General features: G+C 48.4%; 1 pseudogene; it reads right to left on the reverse strand.

The window, feature by feature from the left end:
- Positions 1–3,864: 3,864 nt before the first annotated feature.
- Positions 3,865–4,396, reverse strand: LOC121025461 (60S ribosomal protein L34-like; annotated as a pseudogene).
- Between the last annotated feature and the right edge of the window lie 2,414 nt (positions 4,397–6,810).

Genomic DNA, 6,810 nt, shown 5'->3' on the forward strand with positions numbered 1-6,810 from the left:
TTGGGGTGCATATGCCCCTTCGAATCAGCATTTTTGCATCCTTTGGAGACACACCTACCAGCGCAATTGCTGGGGGGGTAGAGTAGTTCTATTTTTAGCAAGTTGAACTTTCTTTACACCTGAAAGCTGACGAAAAAGAGTTTCGGCATGAACTAAATTATAACAATTTTCTTAATGCTTGACAGGCAGCTCAAAAAAGCGCTGTCAGCTACACAGAGAATAAAGAGCCCTCGATCTTGTTTCTTTCCCAAGGTAGCCCAAGGTGTTTGAGAGGTAAATTTTGAATTCAGGAAGTGTCCAGAGTCAGGGAAACTAAATGGAGCATGCGGACTTCAATCACTCCAAAAAAAAAAGCTGACGAAATCTTTCAGACCACCAGAAACTGTGAAGTTGTTACAATATCAGAATGCAGAAACAGATACTCCAAGCACTCCTGTTAGGGAAGCACAAGCCGGAGAAAGAATACTCTCTATTTTAAATGTTTTCCTCATACCTATCAGAGACAGCTGCTGATGAGATTATCATATAAAATCGATAATCAGAATTTATAATAGAAGACATTATCCCACAATAGTAATAAAACCCATAAAATATCTAGGATTAAGCAAAAAAAAAAAAAAAATGACCAGGAGGACCTCTATAAGAAAGAAACTATAAAACTTCTATGGGACGTAAAATAAGACTTTAACAGGAAGACTCAACATTTTAACATTGTCAGTTCCCCATAAATTAATCTAGAAATCTAACACGCACACAATGAAAATTCTAGAAAGAAATTCGCAGAAGGGAGAGATGGGGAACTCGACAAAATGATCATAAAAATACATTAAAATTTAGAAAAGGATGGTAATAAGTAGGGATTAAGCCTACCAGACAGTAAAGGGTATTATCAAGCCACACGAATTCCAGAAGCGTGATGCAGAAATTGACAAGACTTGGCGATTTAAAGGATCAGAATGGAGTATAGAAACAGACTCAAATATATGGGAGGAGAACATAGTACTATATGATAAAGTTGATATGCATTCATTCAACAAATACTTATTGAGCCATATGTGATGCAGACATGCAACACTCAAAATTTCTGTCTTAAGTGGAGTTTAAATTCTCATGGAGGAAAAAAAAACCACAATAAATAAAATCTGTAGGACAGCAGTGATCAGTGCTATTGAGAAAACTCAGGCGGGAAACGGTGATGGGAGTTGGAGGGATTGTGATTTTAAACAGAGTGGTCATCTCTGAGAAAGTGACATTTCAGCACAGACCAGGAGGTGAAGGCACGGGCCATGTAGACATCTGGGGAAAGAGCAGACCAGGATTTTTCAACCTGGGCGATATTGACGGTTGGCAAGATAATTCTTCGTTGTAGGGGAGGCTGTGGTGTGAACTGTACAATGTTTCGCAGCACCGCCTGGCCTCGACCCACTGCATGCTGCCCCAGGGTGTGACAACCAACACCGTCTCCAGGGGCGCCTGGCTGGCTCAGTCGGTGGAGCGCGTGACTCTTGATCTCAGGGTCGTGAGTTCAAGCCCCATGTTGGGCATAGAGCCTACTTAAAAAATAAAATAAAATTTAAAAACATGTCTCCAAACATCCCCAAATGTCACCTGGGGAGCAAAATGGCCCCTGAATGAGAGCCTCTGCGTTGGAGGGAACAGTGAGGGCAAAGGTTTTGAGTGGCTGGCATGTTAAAGCAACAGCTAGGGAGCCACTGTGACAGGAGTGGAGTGAACGTGGGTCGGGGATCCAGGTGGGGAGGGATGCCGGCAGGAGAGCCAGTAGAATACGAGGTAACATTTCCGAGGGAGCAGTCTATGGCAGATGGCACAGGGTCTTGTAAGGCACTGTGATGACTGAATCTCTTACGCGGGATGAGACGAAAAAGCCATCGGAGGATTTTGTGCCAAGAAATGATTTGATGTTTGGGGCGCCTGGGTGGCTCCGTCGGTTAGGTGTCCGACTCTTGATCTGGGCTCAGTCACGATCTCACGGTGCATGAGTTCAAGCCCCGCGTTGGGCTCTGTGCTGACAGAGTGGAGCCTGCTTGGGATTCTCTCTCCCTCGGTCTCTGCCCCTCCCCAGTTCTTGCACGTGTGCGCGCTCTCTCTCTCTCTCTCTCTCTCTAGATTCTAGATATGTTTTGATGGTAGAGTCGACAGGCTTTGCTGACAGATGAGAACGAAAGGTTGGCATCGAGAATCATCTCCAAGATTTTAGCCTCAGCAACTGAGACACGGAGTTGACATTTACTGTTCGGGAGAAAACCTCGGCGCTTGCAAGTTTTCCAAAAGATTTTCTTTTTTTTCCAGCCTTCTAGAAGAAACAGACGTATAAAGCACTGCTTTAGACGCAGCAATAAAAACGCCTGTAGGATATCCAAATAAATGAACACAGATTTTATTTTTACGTCATCGCTACACCCACTGCGGGGTTTGAACTCACAACCCGGAGATCAAAGGTCACATGATCCGCCGACTGAGCCAGCCAGGCACCCCAGGGCTTGCAAACTTTAAGAGAAGATTGGGAGTTGGGTTTGGGACACGTTGAACTCCAGTGACCTTCTGTCCATCAGAGTGGAGGGGAGGTGGTCAGTGGATATGTGGCTCTGAATTGCATAAGAGAGATCAGGGCTGGAAATATACATTTGAGGTCATTAGCAGATGGGTGGTATTTAAAATCTTGACAGCAAATGAGACCACCATAGGAGTAAACTCAGACAGGGGCGCTTGGCTGGCTCTGTTGGTAGAGCATATGCGACTCTTGATCTTGGGGTTGTGAGTTGGAGCCCCACGTTGGGTGTAGAGATTACTTGAAACTAAAATCTTCCCAAAAAAATGGGGGGGGGGTAGTAAATTCAGACGGAAAAAGATCTAAGGACTGAGCCCCGGGACAGACCAACGCCAAGAGGTCAGGGGGAAGCGGGGAGAAGCTGGCAGAGGAAACTGAAAGGACAAGTCGAGAGAAATGAATGAAAACCAGCGGCGCGTGTGCGTCCTGGAAGCCGAGAGGAGAAAATGCCTCAAGGAAGCGGGAGTAATCGATTATGTCAAACGTCACGCACAGGTCACCGGATTTAGCACAAGGGAAGTAATTAGTCACCTTGATAACGGCGGGCGGTTTTAGCGGAATAGCCAGGGCGACTTCGACTTCTCCAGGGTGGGGGGGAGCCTCGTTTTAGCGGAGGAAGAGAAAGTAACCAGAGGAGGGAGTGAGTTCAAGAGAAAGATTCCAGAGGGGGGTCTGGAAGTAACATCTTGGCAGGCTTCTAGGAGAGACACAGTAAAGGGAGGGGCAGGAGGGAGGGGGGCACTGCGGGAGTGAGGTCCCTGCGTAGAAGGGGGTGGAATCGATCGCACACACAGAAGAAGCAGGTACTACCGCCAGAAATGCGAAGAGGTGTTTGGCTTTTATGAAAAGAGCTGCTACCGAACTATACCGTAGGGTCCTTCAGCAAAGCGACGTGGTCTCACGCAAACTTCTGGAAAGCGGGGGATACCTTTTGCTTTAGGTCGCTTCGGTTTACAAAAGGTTTCAAGGCAACACTACGCTTTCAGACAGTGGGGCGAACCTGAATACGGATGTATTCAAATGGTTTCTAAGTAGTAGGATTTGGACGCACCCAAATATCTATCACATTGATGTAACGTTTTTGAATAGGTTTATTTTTTTTTTTTTTTAAATACTGGCTGGCTCAGTCGGTCAAGCGTTCAAGTGCGGCTCAGGTCATGATCTCGCGGTTCGTGAGTTCGAGCCCTGCATCGGGCTCTCTGCTGTCAGCACACAGCCCGCTTCGGATCCTCTGCCTCCCCCTCTCTCTGCCCCTCCCCTACTCTTGTGCTGTCTTTCTCTCCCTCTCCCTCTTTCTCTCTCTCTCTCAAAAATAAACCTTTTCCAAAACGTTACTCAGGCGATACTTTCAGGCGGATACTTTAAGTGGAAACAGCAAGCTGCGAATCACATGAAAAAGATGATGCTGTTGTTTTAATAGAACAAGCCTTTTGATTTGTTTACCACTCAAAAACCCTTCGTGTTTTTTTTTTTTTTATTTCGCTTTCTGACTCTGTGCTTTTGCCTTCGACACTTTCACCACAATTTTCTGCTCCTCGGTAAGGAAAGCATGTTTGATCCTGTCACGAACACACTTAACACGCGCGGAACCACCATAGGTCCTGCTGACGTGTGTTTTCGTCATAGGCAACCTCATAAGAACCTCAGGTCTCCCAGCACGAACTCCTCGAAGCCAGCCTGGGCACATACCACATGCTTTTTTGGTGCTTTCTCACCCTTCTTGGTATAAAGGTAGACGATTCTGTTACCGGGGGTTTGGGACAGCCTTGTTTTGTTAAGGGCTGTAGCGTACGATAGCCTACGACAGGTTGCCAAATGCTGGATCATTCTGAATGCCTACAGACGTCGTCCCCTGATCTTATTTTTTTTTTTTTAAGAAGCGGGAGGGAGGACATTAAAGTATCATGACCGATGACAGCGGTTTCCTAAGGGCGGTGGGAATGGGGCAGGAAAGGGGGTCAGAAGGCTTCTAATTTTTACTCTATGCAGTTCTAAGTGACTTAGTTTCTACAACAGACATGTCTTTATTTTTTTTTAAGTTTTTACTTATTTATTTATTTGAGAGAGACAGAGACAGCGCAAGTCCGGGAGGTGCACAGAGAGAAGGAGAGAGAGAATCCCAAGCAGGCTCCTCGCTGCCAATGTAGAGCCCGACGAGACTCGAACTCATGAGATCATGACCTGAGCCAAAATCGGGAGTCAGATGCTTAACCAACCGAGCCACCCAGACGCCCCTACAACAGACATTTCTTAATTTGGTACTAATTTGTATTTGTTTTTTTAAATGTTTATCGATTTTGAGAGAGGGAGCATGAGCACAGTGGGGGGGAGGGGTGGCGCAGAGAGAAAGGGAGACAGAGAACCCCAAGCAGGCTCCAAGCTCAGCGTGGGGCCAAAAGCGGGGCTCGATCTTACGAACCGTGAGATCACGACCTGAGCCGAAACCAAGAGTCGGGCGCTTAACGGACTGAGCCCCCCCGGGCGCCCCACAACCTGCTTTCCTGTAAACGTTTGGACAAAGTGGACCACAAGCAGTTTACAAAGGAGTCGTCAGTGATTCATTCAGTCGGTCACATGTTCATTTCTCCCTTCATGCAGCAAATATGTCTCAAGTTCGCGCTAGGCACTGGATACACCAAGATGCCCTTGGTGATGGGCAGGCACTGCTCCGAGGCAGCTCACTCACCCGGGGGGTTGCTAAAGCCAGCAGTCGCAGCCTGAAGTGACTGAACCACAGGGGCAGCCGATACGGCCCGAATCAATTGTGCGTCATTAACCGCCACGAACAAAACAGGAAGTCAATGCCTGTCCCAAGAATGTCCCAAAGTAGAAGAGAACAGGACAGAAGCAGACATTTTTTTCCGTTTTTTAAATTTTATTTTTAATGTATTCAAGTAATCTCTACACCCAACGTGGGGCTCGAACTCACGACCCCTGAGATCAAAAGCCACATACTCCACCGACTGAGCCTGACGGGCGTCCCCAGAAAGAGAACTCTTGAATCTAATGATGGGGCACCTGGGTGGCTCAGTCGGTTGAGCGTCCGACTTCGGCTCAGGTCATGATCTCGCAGTTGACGAGTTCGAGCCCCGCGTCGGGCTCTGGGCTGACGGCTCAGAGCCTGGAGCCTGCTCCGGATTCTGTGTCTCCCTCTCTCTCCACCCCTCCCCCACTCACGCTCTGTCTCTCTCTGTCTCTCAAAAATAGGTAAATGTTAAATAAAAGAGCAAGCCACACTGGAAAAATGCAAGAAAGCAGCGTAGGCTGCCAAGAACCTGAATAGCAGGTCAAGTCAAAGCCCTCAGGAGGAAGTGTAGGTGTGAACTAGACGAGTTGATCGGGGGCCCTACCAGATCCCAAGAACCCGAGGCAAGATCCAGGCTGAGCCAAGAATTTGGTGCTGTGTCTCCTCTCAGTTTGCCTGCCCCCGTCTCTCTGAGCTACTGAATTCCCTCCTCACATTGCCCTTTCTGTCCTCCCACATCCTTTGGACTCAACGTGTGATGTTGGCTTTTTCCTATTAAAACCTCGGCTCTTCTGTCCATAGCGCCTGGCTCTCGGCCCCAGGCTGCCGGAAAGTCCTGACACAACCCAGCCCCTGGAACCCTGCTACCCAGAAGCCAAGCCTATGGCCAGCACTCCCCCGCCCCACTTGGTCCTAGTCCCTAGGGTGGGGGGAGACCAGGACCCAGATACGGGCATGAGGACCTCACTTAAAGGACCCTTGGCAAGGCCCTGTCCGAGCGGCTGTCCCTTCCCGATACTGCTTCTCTTGCCAATACTTGTGACACTTGGCAGGTATGTTTTTCGGTGCAAATTCTCAGCTTGGTGTTCTGGACTAGCAATCAATCGCCTGCAAGTGTACATAGGGCAATTCTGACCCTAGACCCAAACGCCCCTGGGGAAGCCAACAAGACAAAGTCTCTGAATCTTCAACTCTGAGAAACAGACGCCAGACCATTTCAGAAACAGACCCTAGGCCCCTGGGAGGCCCTGTTCATACAGCCAGCTGGTTTCTTTCTTTGCCACCTCATCATAGCCACAGGCAGAGTCCCAGGGATGATCCTGACACGTAGGACCCTCTCTGGGAAGGCAGGCTTAAGGAGGGCCTCCGGGAGAGCCGCTGGGTGTGCCGCAGAATAAAGGGTGTGCAAGCATATGGCAGTGAGGAGGGGCCGTTGGAAGATGCAGGGTGGCAAAGTAGTTAAGACTGTGGGTTCTGCCTGCGTTTGTGTCTCAGC

Source organism: Herpailurus yagouaroundi, unplaced genomic scaffold (genome assembly GCF_014898765.1).
Source record: "Herpailurus yagouaroundi ecotype Mexico unplaced genomic scaffold, PumYag 67641, whole genome shotgun sequence".
Classification (NCBI taxonomy): Eukaryota; Metazoa; Chordata; class Mammalia; order Carnivora; family Felidae; genus Herpailurus; species Herpailurus yagouaroundi.